We start from the raw sequence: 18,566 nt of genomic DNA, 5'->3' as shown, positions 1-18,566 counted from the left end.
TGAATCCGTCAGGATATATGCGGAGCGACCTCTTCGTTCTGCTTCTTTGATTGCGAGGGCTATGGCTGCTGCCTCTGCGGTGGCGCTTGATCTGGTGCGTATAGATGCGCAGGCCACCACTTTCTTTTGGTTAGCTATCTGCCGTTGCGTATGCCGGTTGTCTGGGGCCTTGTGGTGTTGTGGAGTAAAGGCTAGCGTCGGTGAAATAGGTATCAGGATCGTTCCTTCTCTGGAGGAGTTTCCGTGCTCGTGCTTGCCGGGGCTTTTGGTTGTATAGCGGATGCATGTTTTTGGGGACCGGTTCCACGATGATGCGAGCCCGTAGGTGCATCGGTAAGATGACTGTGTCGTCTCCGCAGTATTGGGGGGTGAGCGGGTATCCCAATCTTTGCAGTAGTTTTCTGCCCTGGTGTGTGGTGTTGAGTCGTTCTCTTTGTGCGATTAGCGTTGCGGCTGCCAGTTCTTCATATGTGTTATTTATGCCTATCGACATGAGCCTGTCTGTGCTCGTGCAATTCGGTAGTTGGAGTGCAGCTTTGTATGCGATTCTTATGAGCTTGTCGATGTTTTCTATTTCGGTCTTGCGTGTAGCTTGGAAGGGCAGAGCGAAGGTGATTCGGGTGAGGACGAAGGCCTGTACGAAGCGTAATGTCTCGCCTTCTGTCATCCCATCTTTACTTCTTGCTATTCTAGCTATGAGGGTTGTAATACTTTTTACGGTGTGTTTGAGTTTGTCTATTGCCGTCTTTACGCTGTTATTTTCTTGTATGTGCATGCCCAGGATTCGTGCTACCGGGGTTCTGCTGATGCATTGTCCGGCAATCGTCAGATGAAGTGGGGGTGCACGGTTGGACTGGGTGCGCGGGGGTCTTATCTGCAGGTATTCTGATTTTTTGGGGGCGCAGGTCATACCTGCCACCTGAAGGTAGCTTTGAATCTTGTCTATAGCGTTTTGCAGGACATCTTGCCGTTCTCCATAGGAGCCCTTTGTTGCCCATAGTGTAATGTCGTCCGCGTAAAAGGCACAGCCCAGGTTCGGTATATCCTCGAGTTGTAGGACTAGCTTCCGGAGCCCGATGTTAAACAGGAATGGTGACAGGATGGAACCCTGGGGCGTGCCTTTCAGTGGAAGTTCGTATGGTGGTGAGTTGGTTCCGCCCATGCCAATCTGTGCCTTGCGATTGCCAAGGAATGTAAATGCATAATGGAATATGCGTTCACCGCATTCAATGGCTGTAAGGCTGTCTAGTATGGCAGAGTGCGCGATGTTGTCGAAGGCTTTTTCGATGTCGAGGGCAAGGAGTAAGTTGTTGAGGCTACCTGGAGGTGGGTTGAGCACCTCCTCTTTGAGCAATAAGAATATGTCCTGGGCAGACATCCCTCGCCTGAATCCGTACATAGATGTTGGTAGGAGCCCCCGTTCTTCTGTGTATTGTTCGAGGCGAGTGAGTATGACTTTTTCAAACATTTTGCCCATACAGGATGTTAGTGATATTGGTCGCAGCTGGTCAAGGCTTCTCCGCTTTCCTGGTTTCGGTATTAGTACGATCTGGGCCATTGTCCACTCAGTGGGTAGTTTTCCACCCGGTGTCCATATTTCTTGAATGAAGTGGTCCGTGATGGCTTGTAATGTGTCAGTGCTAAGGTTCCGTATCATGGCGTTTGTAATATCATCCAATCCGGGTGCTGTATTCTTTTTGAAGCTTTGCGCCGCTGCATACACCTCTGCGAAGGTGATGGGTGCGTCCAGCTCGTGGTTAGGTGTTCCTGTGTATTCTTGACTAGTTATTCAATTTCCGTCCCGCTTGCGTTCTCCTGTGTACCGTTGTTTCAGCTCTTGTATTAACTGATCATGGTCCCCTTGAAATTCCCCTGCTAACCGCTGGAGTGTAGCATTTGTTTCGGTTCTTGTGGTTGAGGGGTCCAAAAGACTCCGTAGGATGTTCCATGTCTTTTTCGTGCTTAATGTGCCTCTTAGGGAGTCACAGAATGTGCGCCAATTGTTATGGTAGAGTTCTTTCGCGTATGCGTTCGCCTTCTCTGTGATTTCCGCTATTCGGAGTCTCAGTTTTCTGTTTAGTTTCTGTCGGCGCCACCGTTTGGTGAGTCCCCGACGAGCTTCCCAAAGGTGTGTCAAGTGATTGTCTATGGCGGAGGTGTCTGCCGTAGTCTGATATATTTTAGTGTTTTCATCATAGAGGCCCTTAATGTAGCGAGTCCAGTCAGCTATGGTTCCTGGTTTGGGCCCATTTCCTACTTCTTGTTGCTCTCGATACTTAGTGCAGTTTGTGATTTTGGCTTTTCCGAGGGGGCGTCGTAGTTGAGCTGTTTCATAGGTTATTTCCACTATATTATGATCGCTGCCCAGGGTGTCATCCAACACGTTCCAGAGCATGGCCCTGGCATTGTTGGTGATGGCAAGGTCGGGTGTGGTGTCTCTGTTTCGGCCTTCCCGGTGTCGTGAGGAGTATGTAGTCATATCGCTGTATCGCCTCTAGTAGTCTCGTACCTTTGGGTCTGTCTTTGGCGTATCCCCATGTCGTGTGCCATGCGTTGAAATCCCCTGTATGATTAGGCGGTCGCGTGGTTCAAGCATGGTGTTCAGATGTTTGAAGATGTGGCCAAACTCCGCTTTCCGGTCATGTGGGTGACTATATATGTTGCATATTATCTGCTTCGGACGTCCCTTCTTGGCTGGCCAGAGCGTGACGATGTGGTGTGGAGTGTCTTCGTGCGGTACCATTGCGAGTGTCGCTGCGAATTCCTTCCTGACGAGTGTCGCTACCTTTGGGTGGTTAGGCTCTATGTGCAGTCTGTAGCCCGTAATCGCCTGGGGCCTAGCTTCCACTTCTTGCAGGCAGATTATGTCTGGAGGGATCAGCGCCGCCTGTATGTATAGTGTGAGTGTAGCGTGTTTGTTGTGCAAGGAACGACAGTTCCAGGACCATATTGTGAGATTCTCTTTTGTTCTGGGTCGCCTATTTGCCATGATGCGAGGTGGTGGTTGTGCTTTCAGCGTCCGAGGTAAGCATGTTTTTGTCATCAGACTCCTGGGATCTCTGTATGGTATGCTTACGTCTACGCTTCGATTCTTTGTTAAGGGTTTCATGAACGTAACGCTTTAGTTCCTGAAATTCTACCAAAAACTGCTGCATTTGTATTTTAGTTTGCTGCTCTATTTGTTGTTGCATTAGTTGCAGTTGTTGTTGTATCGTGAGGTTTGCTTCAGGTTGTTGTATACCTGTGTGAACTACTGGATCGCGGTCTGGTGTAGGTTGCGGTTGTGCGTGCCCGTTCTCTTGTGGCTTTTCCTTTGGGCTGACTATTTGCTGTTGTGTAATAAGTGACTGTTTGTGTGTTTCAGGTCTAAGCAAAAACTGTTTACGTAAGCAAACCCTAACTAAAACCGCGAAGATAGTGCAAGCTGTCAAAGCGAAACATCAATAAGATAAGCTGAAGAACGTAAGCCTGCCAGGACTGCAAGGCCAGCATAAGATGAAGACGGCAGAGAGCTTAAGCGCGTAATACTACTGAACTTATTCAATCAGGAAAGTAATAATAATGGTTCAAGTTAGGCAACCCTGTGTGTTCCCGACTGATAGTTTTCGTCTTTCTAGTTTCAGCTGTCATTTGGGCTAACACTACAATGTCTGAATATTGCAAAATGTAGTGAAGAAGGAACGTATTCGTTCCACTCTTTTGTGGTATAGGGACAATGGATTCGTCTCAGAATGTCCGCTGGGAGCAAGGAGACTGTGTTTCAATCACCTGCGGCGTCTTCAACTTGAGTCTTCTCAATCATATCCAGTGCATGCATTCCTCTAAGTTGCAAAATTCGGGCTTTTGGAGCCAGCGGTCTAATTCGCAGCGTGTCGCTCACCATTCCAGTCTGGCGAAAAAAAAAATATAGGGTACTGTGTTGAGAAACTTAGCTCGAAGTATGATTGGATATACGAATGCTATCAAAGAGTAAAATATGCATAGAAGTTAAGATTCTCCTGCATAAGCTCATAATCTCTACACCCTTTCAATAAGTGCTGAATCGTTTTTAGCACGAAAAGCAGCGAAGATAATTTCTTCGCGTAAACGAAGTATTCGTTCCGGATTAGAAGTCGACATCTACAATCTCCGGCTAAATTTAGTCGCAGTCCAGTTTCATGGAATTTAAGTATCTGTTTTGAGCATCATTTATGCCATGCCGTACCGCGGAAGATAGAGCTTGCCTTACCTAACCTGTAGGCTAATTAACAATGCTCCACATGCAAGGAGAATTCTGTATTACGAGGTGTCTTACGAAATGCCATTGGCTATTGCTCACAGTAAACGCCATTCAGATTTTACCTTGACATCTGATGCAACAAATCTGTAAGTGCTCTGCGATTTTTGGGATATGCAATAAGCATCAACCATTTTTTCATATTTCGGTTGAAATGCACCATACTCCAACTTGTTACATGCATAAGCTCTACACCTGTCGTGATAAAATCTACGCGTGTGTAAACGTGTTTCTTGTTAATAGAACGGTTTTCATTGTGGTAAACGTATCCAAATAAAAACCATTATGTGCTTTAACGCCCCACAGCAGCAGCTGGGGCGCCTTATAGCAGCACGTTCCGTAATAACTTCAAGTACCTTGGGTTATTTAACGGGCGCATAAAACAAAGTACACGAACGTTTCCGTCCCCACCTTCCCCCCATTTCGCCCCTACCTGACCGCGGCTGGGAATCAAACCCATTACCTCGTGCTCAGAATCGGAACGCTATAACCGATGTGTCGCCATGGCTGGTGTAATAAGCGTGTTACCACGTTGTTCTTTCTATTTTCATTTGGATTTATCTGCAAATAGAAACAGCCTTGCGGGAAGTCCTTCGGTTTATATGTATTCTTGTGACTTGGATAAAGTGGTGTTGTTGCGTTATTTCGTTACGGGTGAGCTTTTTTGTGCCGGAACGAATACGAGAACTTGGTGAGTTTACAATCCCTTACGTCCTGCTGCATTACCGGACTCAAGCCTTGTGGAGCTTTAAATTAGCAAGTAAATACGGCAGAGTCTAAAATCCTTCGTGGCCTTTTGAACCATGCTGTAAAGGAAGCTTTCGCTTCCTTGCCAACATAGTTTGAAAATATGGCCCAGCGTAATATGTGTTCGAAGCGCTGACTTTGGGTTAAGCTATCATCGTGCCGCAAATTCATACTGCCTTTCTTAAGTAAATAATAAAAATATACAAATGATTTATTGATAAGGTCAATCTCATAGGCGCGAATATTAAAGGAGTGAGTGTACAATGCACACACTCTGTCTTTGGTAGCCTACAACGCGGAAAACAGTGGAAATTTCTGATGCCTTTGCTTCATAGTAGAATTTGCCGTGTATGTCAGTATTCCAGAAAAAGTCGCCCGTGGATCCTCGGGAATCTTCGTGAAACTTCGAAGAAAAGCATGAGGTTCATTCAGAGAAACACTGTTGATAGGCCAGCGCTGTTTATCGCAATAACAGGCGGGACGTCTGAGCACGGGCACCGATTATGTTCAGCAAGGTGAAACAGTACTTTTTTCTTTCCTATAAATGATGACGTATCTTCGTAAAGATGCACCGTTCGCATTCATGAAGGTTAATTAGAACATAAACAGTAGTGGTTTTAAATTGAAGCTCCGAATATTTCTGCTTTGTATGAGTTAAGTTTCTTCGTTAACTCGTTTTTGACGTTGGCGCACTTATGAAAGGCGGCATCTGCTCTTTCATAGATCGTAGAATGTAAGTACAGTATAGGCTGCAAGCAGCGTGTATTAATGATCTAACAGCTGCTGCTACAAAGCTACTATGGCTCTGCCTGTCTAACAGTTTTTTTATGGTGCTTGGTATTAAAACTGAGGAGTGTGCCTGAAGGGTCCCCGAAAGGCCTACCGCTGCTTGAGTGCTTGAGTACTGCTAATCTAGGTGCGCGTACCAGATTCACGTGAGCGGTTTCTCTTACAAACACGAGAGTCATGCGAAAGGTTTCACCGCCACTATCACCAATGTAAATGAGGGCTCTCAAATTGATAAGAAGGCATTATGGGAAGAGGAAAACATTATAAGCCAAGGATGTGTGAACAAACGCGCCACGAAAGGGGGACCATCCGTCCTGGTGCTTTAATGGCAGCGATATTTTGTTGCTTAAATTAAATGGAAAGCATCAAGCACCGACCTATGAAGGCGGCGTTCCAGTGGGAGCGAAATTCCAAAACAATTTAGGGCTGAGCGCTAAATAAAACCGTGTCTTCGAGCAGCCATACACTATAAGGAGCAGTCATCGTAGCCCGAGGAGCAGCTTTGTGATTGTAAGTACCAGGAAGACCTATAGAAGGATAGTGATCTGACAATTCCTTTACTAACAATGTCGAAGACAACTACGACTGCGCAGACTTCTGAGTGACATTAACGTATGGGTGAAATTACGTTTTGAGGAAGCAGTCGAGTGACCATCAAGGAATTGCATCATGTGCTTTCTTCGTATCTTTGTGTTTTGAACGGTAGAAGCGTTGTAACGTTTCTGTGAAGCGGGCTTCAAACCACTTTTACATCGCAGCCCCCGTTTCCATAACAATAGGCCTGTTTTATTAGCTTGTAATTGCTGCTATGCTTGCCGGTTGATTTAGATTGTTCATCAACGCACTTTAATCAGGAGCCTATTGTCAGTTACAGCTTCCTGCAAAACGACAGTCGACCGTCAATGTCGCTGTCATGGAGTCGCTTGCCTTGTTTAGTAAGTCAGAAGTTCTGGTAAGGATATGCTTTCAGTTCGTTTCTTTTCCTAGTTGTACCGAGCGACTCATACCGGCGATAACGACTACATTGCGAGATTTGTGTCGGAGGTCAAAAATAATGAAAAAAAATCGTTAGCAAATGGACCCTATCATTCGCTTTTGTAGTTCGTAGTCCTTTTTTTGCCCGCCTAGAAGCTGATAATTGCTCGTCACAATATCATGAAGAAGAAACTTGATCGAACAGCCATGGCAGATTATATTCAACTATCATGTTAAATATTATTATCTGGAAAGTTCTTATCGATGTGTGGCAGGCTGTGATTGCTCATACGAAACGTGTCTTTATAATTTAGCTCTTGCAGGTCCTCTGTATAAGTTGCATGGATTTCGAATATAGTATAACATTTTAATGACAACGTAGAAGAAGCGCAGTTACATCGTTTGATTCATTGCTCACAAAAGGGTATATCCACCCTTCAAAATTAACTTCGCTATTGTACGATAACATGCCCCTATCTAAAACTTCTGCTTGTTGACTTACACGTGGACATACAGAATTGGCGTGGAAACATTGTGCCTAGATGAATGCACACGCGCCAAGCGTAACGCAAGTTGGCAGTACCTCTCCCGCCCCTCCCCCCCCCCAAAAAAAAAATAAGACATCATGACTGCAAAACAATTCTCTAATACGTTGTAGTACATACCAAGGTGATGCCTTCTTTATGTTGATGCATTATAACTGAGGACCTGTGCTTGGGATCTACGTAAAGGTTTTCTTCTATCTGAGAGCCGTTTATCTGAAAAGAGTATTGACATTATTCAGCCAGTATTGCCTTCCGTTCATCTCCGCGCAGCCGTGCAGTTGAAAAAAAGACGAAACAAAACTGCTGAAAGTGGTCTTTTTGATACCAAAAACATTTTTAACATACAGATCGTTGTCGAATCTCAAATGGAAGCGTTCAAGCTAAACACGCGTGAGTCGCCACCTATGGGTGCTGTCCCCGCCATGCAGTTTCGCTTGCAGGCGCCGTAATGCATTCCGCACTTTACGAGCAGCATAAAATGAGTACTACAGCTTTAATGTGCAGGAGACACAAAGTACGACTAAGCGTTCGATATGACGGGACGAGAGTCTAAAATGTGCCTGCTCAGAATGATGAAACTTGATGTAAATATGCTAGAAGCTCCTGTTGCAAGAATTAGCAGTACGCAATATTGTACGCCAAATTATATCGCACGCAGCGCTTCCTAATCGAAGCCCAGGTTCATATAAAAAATGGTGTGCTGGTGGAGAAGCGTCTTTCAAGTTTATTATACGCGAGTGTCATTGGTTGTTTGGATAATCATAGCGATATTCAGTTTCTTGCAGATATAGGGTGTCCCAACTAACTTAAGCCATACTGTTTGTAGTATTTTTAAATTATTTTTTCGAATTAATCAAGTAAACAATACACAAAAATTATGTTGGTGGCGGTAAAATACCGAAGACCGTACAGCGTATAGGTTCCATACGCGTATGTTATGAGACCAAGGTTGTATAACCAAGGTTTTATTTTTTTAAATCTTGTCTAACGCTTGCAGAGACACCCACATATGCGTAAACGAAAGCGGTATTGAAGAAATTAAAGTTAGGGTAGAGGAAATCGAGCGGCATGGTGTCTAATGATAAGACTGGTCAGCCGTCGAAAATGCAGAGAAATGCAATTTCAAGGGTGCAGGTGCCTAGGATTTATGGGTGAAAGAAGGACTCGGCCGGTGTCCAGAAGGATCTTACGCTAGGATTGTTAGTAAGAGAAAGTGCCAGCCAATAAGGATGCTTGACATAGTAATACAGAAGGCAGCCAGCTAGCCAATGGCAAATCGTAATCACAATCAAAGCGCGCTAGGAATTCGGCCTTAGGTGCATATGAAAAGAAATGAGTAGAAAGTAAAAGCAAAATGTCATAGTAAGGCGATCAAAATGAAACATGGAGCGTCCTTGAGGTACAAGGAGTATCAGGTATATGACGCGAGGTTTAAGTAAAGCGATAAGGGTTCCCGGGCTTACGTTTCCTCATTCAGTGCTTTGCTTAAAATCTAGAACCAAATTCACAAAGCTTTTCGTTACCAAGTGTTCTTCACAGTTGGCAGCCCGCTTTCGTGGGTAATATGTCCAACATGCATTAGGAATGACTGGAATTCGCCCTTACAAACAATTCTAGTGTAAGTCATTGTTTTGTGAATACGCCCCCTGAAGTACAGTCGGGACTAGAGATTTATGAGAGGGCGGTTGGAAGACTAGCAGAGGTGTGTACGGAAAAACCCCAAATGATGCTGCGAGACGTTGAAATGAAGGGGACATGGATTGGGCGCCCACGGAAGTGCTGGGGGCTCAGAGTGAAATCTACTTCGAAAGACACGTGGTAAATCATGACCAAGAGTAGATTGTAGGCAGGGTGTTGAGGTACGTCAAGGAATAAGGCAGGCACACTGAGGAAAAGGAAGAGCTGGTGAGCAAACCAGTAAGTATTACGCTAAGTGGTGGACAGCGGCAGAGAGAATGGTGTTAAGCGTCTACAGTCTGAGGCTCAAAACGAGCATGTATTTTAGGAGCTATGGAGAAAATTTCAGCTGAAAACTATCATCATCATCATCATCAGCCTATATTTTATGTCCACTGCAGGACGAAGGCCTCTCCCTGCGATCTCCAATTACCCCTGTCTTGCGCTAGCGTATTCCAACTTGCGCCTGCAAATTTCCTAACTTCATCATCCCATCTGGTTTCTGCCATCCTCGACTGCGCTTCCCTTCTCTTGGTATCCATTCTGTAACCCTAATGGTCCACCGGTTATCCATCCTACGCATGGCCTGCCCAGCTCCATTTCTTGCGCTTAACGTCAACTAGAATATCGGCTATCCCCGTTTGTTCTCTGATCCATACCGCTCTCTTCCTGTCTCTTAACGTTAGTCCTAAGATCTTTCGTTCCATCGCTCTTTGTGCGGATTTTAACTTGTTCTCGAGCTTCTTTGTTAACCTCCAAGTTTCTGCCCCATATGTTAGCACCGGTAGAATGCAATGATTGTACACTTTTGTTTTCAGTGACAGTGGTAAGCTCCCAGTCAGGATTTGGCAATGCCTGCCGTATGCACTCCAACCCAATTTTCTTCTGTAAATTTCTTTCTCGTGATCAGGGTCCCCTGTGAGTAATTGACCTAGGTAAACGTACTCCTTTACAGACTCTAGAGGCTGACTGGCGATCCTGAATTCTTGTTCCCTTGCCAGGCTACTGAACATTATCTTTGTCTTCTGCATATTCATCTTCAACCCAATCCTTACACTTTCTCAATTAAGGTCCTCAATCATTTGCTGTAATTCGTCTCTATTGTTGCTGAATAGAACAATGTCATCTGCAAACCGAAGGTTGCTGAGATATTCGCCGTTGATCCTCACTCCTAAGCCTTCCAAGTCTAAGAGCTTGGAAGGCTAAAACTATATTGAACAGTAAAGAATGAAATTAAAGCAGGGAAACTTTATAATTCAAGGTACATTGCGCTAGTGTTCGAAGGTAGCAGGATATGTTGAGAGTGCGTTATATGAGAAAATTCGCGTATAAGGATCTGGCGTTTACATTGTGCTCGTCTGTCTCTCTCTCCCTCAACTCTATTTCTCTTTTTATCGCCTTCCTCGCGTGCAGGCTAGGCCAATCAGGAGTGCATAAGAATGAATATAAAGGCAGGGAGGCCAACTCAAAGTACCTGTGGTTACCCTCCCTGCCTTTGTATACAGCCTTTCTATCGCCTTCTCTCTTTTGCCGATGAGGACTCTTCATGCGCAGTTTGTGGAAATAGCATTGTGTGGAAAGTGCTATTGATCATGTTTTGCTACCATGATAAAGTGCCCCTCCAAATGTAAATGAGGATGTACCTAGCTTGCCCGAGACCTTGTTCTCCGAAGGTAATCGAGAAAATATTGATGAGTCTGTGGTTTAAACTAGTAAAGGTTTACTGGATTATTGCTTGTCTAAAGGAAAGGAACACAAAAAATACATTTCTGGCTGTTTGGATGGTTTGTTAATAGTAACCGCGAGGTCTGAAGGTCACATATTAAACGCAGCATAAAGGTAAAAAGAACGCATCCACTTGTTTCAAGGCGCATGCTTATACAATTGCAAAAACACGGTTGTCACCGCTACAATAATGGGATATCCGGATGAATATGTACAATACTGGCACCCGGCTGCAGAAATATTATTCAAAGATTTTCAAAAAGATCATATATTTTCCTTCCGTTTTCAATGTTCCTCCGCTTCATTATGGTTCCACCACTGCAGGAAAATGAAGCGTGAGATGCAGGTTCGCGCAACTTCAGTGACGTAAATTTCCGTTAGGCATAAGTTGACCCAATCTTTTCTTTATAACAGTGGCTAAGTATAGTACGGACTTAATTTAGTACTCACGACTTTGTGGGCAAGTGTTCCATTCGTTTCTACGTCCAGCCGCACTCGCGACAGTGTGAGGGCGGCTTTCCTTAAATTTAGTCTCATATTTTCAGTCACCTGTACGGCTATTGTTCCGTTGGTGTTCTGCTCTTCGAGTACGCGAGGATATGCATACTTCGTTTCAGCAGTACACCCTGAAAGAGAAAGAACAAATCCAAGCAATAATGAATTAATAAAGATATCGACTGTGAACGCCGCTGAAGAACTACTAATAAGTTACTTTGATAGATGTGAGAAAGAAATTCTGACGACGGCCACTTCTGTACATAAAAAGGACACTAAAGCAAAACACTAAATCAGTTTAAACAAATAAAACATCCCTTGAAAACTCTGTTGTCGTTAATTTCGAGATAATAGGTTGGTTAGTATAACTTCGAAATTAATAGGTTGGTTAGTAGAACAGAAAATGAAGCTCAAAGTTTCCATTTTTCAATATCGCGCCGATTCCCTAACGTCGGTACGCCACTTCGACGTCACAGATTTCAAAGTATTTTTGTCGTATTTAGGCCACGTTGACTCAGCAGAAGTTCCCGAAACTCTGCAGGTTCAATATTTGGCTCCTTTAGAACACAATCGTTACCGCTAAATAATTACAATCTTCAACGCTAAATAATTATCTGGGCCCTACAAAAACGCTTTCAAAATCTATGACGTCACATCGAGCTGGTCCGGGAACTTCAAGGAGATGTCGTCTTCCGTACTTTGTTATTATTGGGCTTTTTCTGTCTTACGAATCGTCTTATCGTGGAGAGAGTGGCGTTTATGTGGAGGGGTGTTTACTGATACAGAAGAAACCAATTTTATCTTTAGTGTAGCTTTAAGGGTTAACGAAAACAACACGACTGTCAGTGACATGATTTCTTCGGTAAGAGAAAAGCGCCAAATTTCATTAGGCGTTGTTGGTTACGTCATAAGAAAAAAAAAGAATACTTTGCTGACCTAAAATAACAGTTGTGCTAGTCGTTCATCGAAAGCACTCTCAAACGATATGTGCACCTGATGCGGTCGCAAACGCGAATCATAGACGCGCATACCTCAAAATTTTCTGAGGAAGTGTTTAAAACAGTGGAATCGGGAAGCGTGAGACAGCCGTAAAGGAAGTGCCAGCGTTGCTAGATAAGTTGCATAACGTCTCTAGAAGCAACATACCTTAGTGAAGGCGTACGAAGTCGTCATTGTTATCTGCTGGAAAGCAATAGAGTCAAGCCTCATACAATGACGTCAAGAATTAGCCACCTTTTACGCATAGCTGGGAAGAAGCCATCTGATTTTACTTTCACGAGTAAAAGCCATCCGTTTACATGGACAGCCAATGAGACACTTAAGTTTTTTTTTTAGCAGTGCGGAAGTCACGGCACGGACACTCCCGCCAGCTGGATGATGATGATGATGATGAAGACGATCATGATTATTTGTATAATGGCATAGTCCCATTGTGGGGAATGGCCCCCAAACCGGATGGTAATCACTGACCTGTACTATGTTTTGCTAATGTAGAGATCAGTGGTGGTAATATGATGAACAAGCAAACTCCACCAGCACTGTGCTTTTCTTCCTTTTCCTCCATGGCACACAATGTCACCGAGGCATTCCGCTCTTGTTAACTTAACACTGAATCGCCACAAAGTTTAGCGTTTACTTCTTGACCGTATCCAATATTTAGAGTCAGCTGCTCTATGGTATTATTTTATTGGTCGTGTTTATGTTGCTGCGTATAAATAAACGCCGGGCGGAAGGCTACATGACCTCCTGTATCTGCAAAGCTTCTGGTCAACGGATGGAGAATATTGAAACTAACTCAATATAGGGACGGCCACGCCCCCTCGCTGGGGCGGCCACGCTCCGGGTCGTCGACTGCCCCACTGGAATATTTCGAATCTGTGACGTACTGTACACTTCGAAATTATTTTGCAGATAGGCTTGACACACGAGCAGTTTTGTTCGGCTAAGTGCTGTCTGTTAATGCATGCGTCAATCGTGAGCTCCATCGGTAAGAGTTTATGTAGTGCCACTAAAGGCAAACATTATGTCAAGCTGAAGTGATAGATCAATGCTCTAAAATGTCTAACGCGCCAATATTATCGACAACATGAGCTATAGTAAGTGTGAAATTCAAGTAAATGTTGGAAACAATTTGAGACAGTACCGCGACATTCTGTAGTAGACCGATGATGTAGTATTGCATCATTATAATACAGCAAACAGTGATAAAACAGTACACAAGATTAGGGGAACGGACGGCACGGCCGCTGTGGCGTCCGTTTCCCTAATCTTTTGTCCCCTTTTCGCGCTGTTTGCCGCATTACGCCGTTGTGCCAATATGCCCGCTTAACAAACATTCTGCCTCGTAGTTGTGTCACCAATACTCAACTACTGACAATAAAGCGTACATTGCATTGCAATATGCGACCGAAGAAAACGCTGCTTGTACACTTATACTTGAATCTCAGAAAAAAGAAAATTGCGTAGCTTGCACTGGAGGCGCAATGCTAAAGAGACAGCGGAGCTGATGGGCACCTAGCTACTCCTGGCTTTTGGGCTAGGCTATACACTAACAAGTCATCTCCAGCATTTCCGGAATTTATTAAATCTTGATCGATTATCAATCAGGTATTGATTGGCTATCGATTGGCTATCGCAAAGTATTGGCCACGTATTTGCGCTAGGTTAAGCATTACCGAGTCATCCCCAGCATTATCCGGATTTTATTGATTATTGATCAACTATCGATTAGCTCTTGATTGGCTATCGATTGGCTATCAATGACTGCCTAAACTTAAGTAGTCCCAACCTTGCTTAGCTAGTAATAGCCATTCTCAGCTTCGCTAGTTCGAAGGGGTATGTGCCATTGCACTTGGACCCTTTCTGCACTATTGCCAGGATTGGCCCACACTTTCCGACGCGTTACGGACTTACGGCCGGCTTAAACAGCTCCGCTGTTGATAATCTCTTGTCGTTGCCCTTGACAAAGAGGCGAGTGTTCAAAAGGTTTCGTTTTCCCTCGGTCCCGCGCCGCCCATGCTTTCACGTTTTGGTAGTTTCAGAATCGCGAAACTCTGGGCTCGTTTTGCTGGCTAGCGAAGCTCCGAGTAATTGCAAGCAGCAGCAAATACCCCGTCCATGTGATGTCCTGGAATCTGTAGGCTCTGTCTTGGCTCCGGCTGTCGCGCGCCATTTTACTTATCGATGGCAGTCAAGGGCGATTATAACGTCTGCAGCCTCGCATCTGCATGCTCGTGGTGGGTGATTCGAATCGCGCTGGAGCAATGTGGCCCCGTATTTCCCTGTTTTCTCTGGAACAAAGTCTTTTCTTGGCGCGAAACAAGTGCTGCGAGGTGTGTGAATTGCTATTTGAACAGTCCACGTTGACTTCATGTTTGCCTTTAGTGTCTCTTTAAAGCAGCTGTCTCAGCAATCTAAGATGAATTGAGGGGAGAAGTCCGGTATAGTGATGGGGCCTTTCTGTTACAGGGCTATCACAGAAAGGGATCCTGGAAGTACTTTGCCGGTATGAGAGAAAGAGAAAGAAACAGAAACACTGGGAGGTTAACCAGGTTGCACCTGGTTAGCTACCCTACATGTATGGGCAGCAAATAAGGTTCACCGGGCTACGAAATATATGCCTAACAATAAATCAATGAAGAAAATTAATGAATTACAAGTGCCAGGATTGTGCCTTAGTCCTTTCGATCCAGAAACGCTGAAAAAAGTGCACGCTCACGACACCGAACACCCGCATGTGCAAAAAAAGAAAAATACCCACGAGGACGGGTTGCGCTGTGCGTGGCAAGTGTTGAATCTGCTGATTACAGTCTCGTAGAGGAACTTAACGTAACAAATGCGGGCACAGTGACATTTGTGAAAGACAGGACATCCGCCAACGCTGACGGTTTCAGCTGCGGGGCTTTGTAAGTATGGGCGTGCGTGCGTGCGTGTATGTATGTATGTATGTATGTATGTATGTATGTATGTACGTACGTACGTACGTACGTACGTACGTACGTATGTATGTATGTATGTATGTATGTATGTATGTATGTATGTATGTATGTATGTATGTATGTATGCATGTATGTATGTATCTGCGTTTATTTGTGCGTGTGTATGTGGGTGCCCAGCCCAGATTGTGGTCCGCAGGGTTTCCTGAATCTATTTTGACTGCAGTGTCCAAGAAACTGCGGTAGAAAGTAAATAGCAAGCCGCCTAGGAAGGAAAATGCTTCGCCGAAGAAAAGACTCGAAGTCATACCTTACTGTCATGAAATCACCCAGAACATGAAGAATGTTGCATCGCGTTATGCAGTTTCTATTGCATTTTCCGTGTCATGTAAGCTAGCCAGCCTGTGCAAAAGTGTTTCTTCAAGTGGAACCAACGCAGAATTGGAAAATTATCATGCAAGCTTTGTTGATTGTGCCACTGGTGTTGTTTATTCGATGCCATTACCATGCGGGAAAATGTACATAGGTCAAATTAGAAGGTGTTTCAACAAAAGATTAAGAGAGCATGAACGGTCCAGGTCAACCGGAACTGGCTGCCATTTACGATGGTATTGCAAGCAATACATGTGCAAGCCTCTCCTCAACAGAGTAACAATGCTGAAATAGAGCCGCGATACGATTGCACATGAGTTTACCGAGGCATTTATTTATCGAACACGTCGCTGAGTGCATCAGTACCCCGTAGATATCTCTGTAACAAAGTGAATTTAATTTTCTGGATTCATATTGCTGAAGATATTCTCGAATACTGCGTGTCGAGGTGCCGTGGTACGCATGTCTACGGGTGTTTCATTTGCGTTCCAGTTACTTTCTTAACAAAGCGCCGTTTTATGCATTGAAGCACTTCTTCTTTTCTTCTTCTTTCTGGGGTTTTACGTGCTAAAACTAGTTCGGATTATGACGCACGCCGTAGTGGAGAGCTCCAGAATAATTTTGACCGCCTGGAGTTCTTTAACGTGCACCACAACGCAAGCACACGGGCGTTTTTGCATTTCGCCCCCATCGAAATGCGGCTGCCGCGGCCGGGATTCAATCCCGCGACCTTGTGCTCAGCAGCGCAATGCCTTAGCTGACTGAGCCACCGCGGCGGGTGCATTGAAGCACAAAACTAACTGGAACGCCAATGCATTTCTCCGCAAAGTTCGGGAATTAATATCTCAAAACTGGTGTCGCCCTCAGAATTCGTTCTAAGAGGATCCGTCTTGCGAACTACACGGCTAGAATTTGTAAATTGTAATATGAGCCGTAAGGTAACTAGTTAAAAACTTATTTAGACAATTTTTGTTAATTATTCGATTATGTATTCCATTTTTTTGGTGCAAGTAATGTCCACCTGTTAGAGTAGACCAGCTCATGAACTAGAATTGTGCTATCTACCACAGGTAGCCTTTAAAAATTTTTGAAAGTGTTCGCTAATACACTCTGTGTAAGTGCACCATCTTTCTTAATAATATTTTGTTCAGAGTTACGGAGGTCTTATATCTCAACACAATATACTATTAACAGCATGCCTAGATGAAGTATTCAAGCTGTTAGACTGGGAAGGCTTAGGAGTGAGGATCAACGGCGAATATCTCGGCAACTTTCGGTTTGCAGATGACATTGTCCTATTCAGCAACAATGGGCACGAATTACAGCAAACGATTGAGGACCTTAACCGAAAAAGTGTAAGAGTGGGGCTGAAGAATAACATGCAGAAGACAAAGATAATGCGAAATAGCCTGGCAAGGGAATAAGAATTCAAGATCACCAGTCAGCCTCTAGAGTCTGTACATCCATCTAGGTCAATTACTCAAAGGGGATCCTGATTATGAGAAAGAAATGTACAGAAGAATAAAATTGGGTTGCAGTGCATACGACAGGCATTGCCAAATCCTGACTGGGAGCTTACCCCTGTTGTTGAAAAGAAAAGTGCACATTGCATTCTACCGATGCTGACTTATGGGGCAGAAACTTGGAGGGTAACAAAGAAGCTCGAGAACAAGTTAAGGACCGCACAAACAGCGATGGAACGAAAAATGTTAGGCCTAACGTTAAGAGACAGGAAGAGAGCGATGTGGTTCAGAGAACAAACGGGGATAGCCGATATTCTAGTTGACATTAAGCAGGAAAAATGGAGCTGGGCAGGCCATGTAATGCGTAGGATGGGTAACCGGTGGACCATTATAGTTACAGAATAGATACCAAGAGAAGGGAAGCGCAGTCGAGGATGGCAGAAAACTAGGTGGGGTCATGATTTTCGGACATTTGCCGGTGCAAGTTGGAATCAGTTAGCACAACACAGGTAATTGGAGATCACAGGGAGAGGCCTTCGGCCTGCAGTGGACATGAATATAGGCTGATGATGATGATGATATATCTCACAGCAGTACCGACCAGCACGGGTTCGGGATTAGCGAGCCATGTGGCCGCGTAAGTCGTCGCCTGTTGTACTCTAGCGCGCGCGCTCAGGCCGCAAAAGCGTGCACCGAGCTCTGCGCATGCAAGAGAACACAGTATTTCCCTAAGTTAGCGGAAACCGTTTTTTGTCTCCATAGGTACCCAAAACTGCACGAACGCCCGATTCCAGGACGGCGCGGGAATCAAAGGGCTTCCGTGTCAAGGGCGCAAAATAAAGCAAGAGTCGCCGCTAGCACGTCGCCGCGAGAAAATGGCTTCCCGCGATAAGCCACTAGGAAAAGTCCACTCAGTTATGCTGCCTGATCTCGCGAGAACCAAAAGGCCCACTCGCGAGAGTTCTGGCAATATCCGTTGGGTTGGTGATCCGCTAAGTGCTGCTCGGTGTCGTACGATCACCCGCGAGCACTAGGCACCGCTCTTCGGATTAATGTCCGGAAAGGATCAAGAGAAGGTAAGAGCTTGCGGTACGTGCATAGGCACCGTAGGCGAGCTCAAGTCCGCGACAAAAAGGGGCCAGCGGGCGAGAGCAGAACGTGTACGTACCCAGTGCTGTCTCAGAGGGATCTGCCTCGCGCTCGCTTTCCCAAAAGTGGCGAACCGCCACCGGCTACGCGAGCACCCCCACCACGAACCACCGCGAGTGGAGCGCCACCACCGACAACCGTCACGAGTTGAAGGGGAGAGGTGTATACACCTCTCTATACAATTCGCCTGTTGAATTCCCGCATCAAGGCACCACGGAATACCTCATTTCTCACGGAGTGTAGCGCTGTGTTTAATCGCTCTGCCCGTTTTCCTCAGTTTTTTGCGCTATACTTTCCATGTATACGCACCAACAAGCCCAGCAAAGCATCTTGCTTGTGTCCATGCGTGTGTGTGCCTGCGCATCTATAAGTATTTGTGCGTGCAGGTCGTGCAATCTGACAGTGTGTGTGTATGTGT

This window comes from Dermacentor silvarum, chromosome 1 (assembly GCF_013339745.2).
Source record: "Dermacentor silvarum isolate Dsil-2018 chromosome 1, BIME_Dsil_1.4, whole genome shotgun sequence".
NCBI lineage: Eukaryota > Metazoa > Arthropoda > Arachnida > Ixodida > Ixodidae > Dermacentor > Dermacentor silvarum.
The sequence above is the reverse complement of the archived record's forward strand: the minus strand, read 5'-3'. Positions refer to the sequence as shown.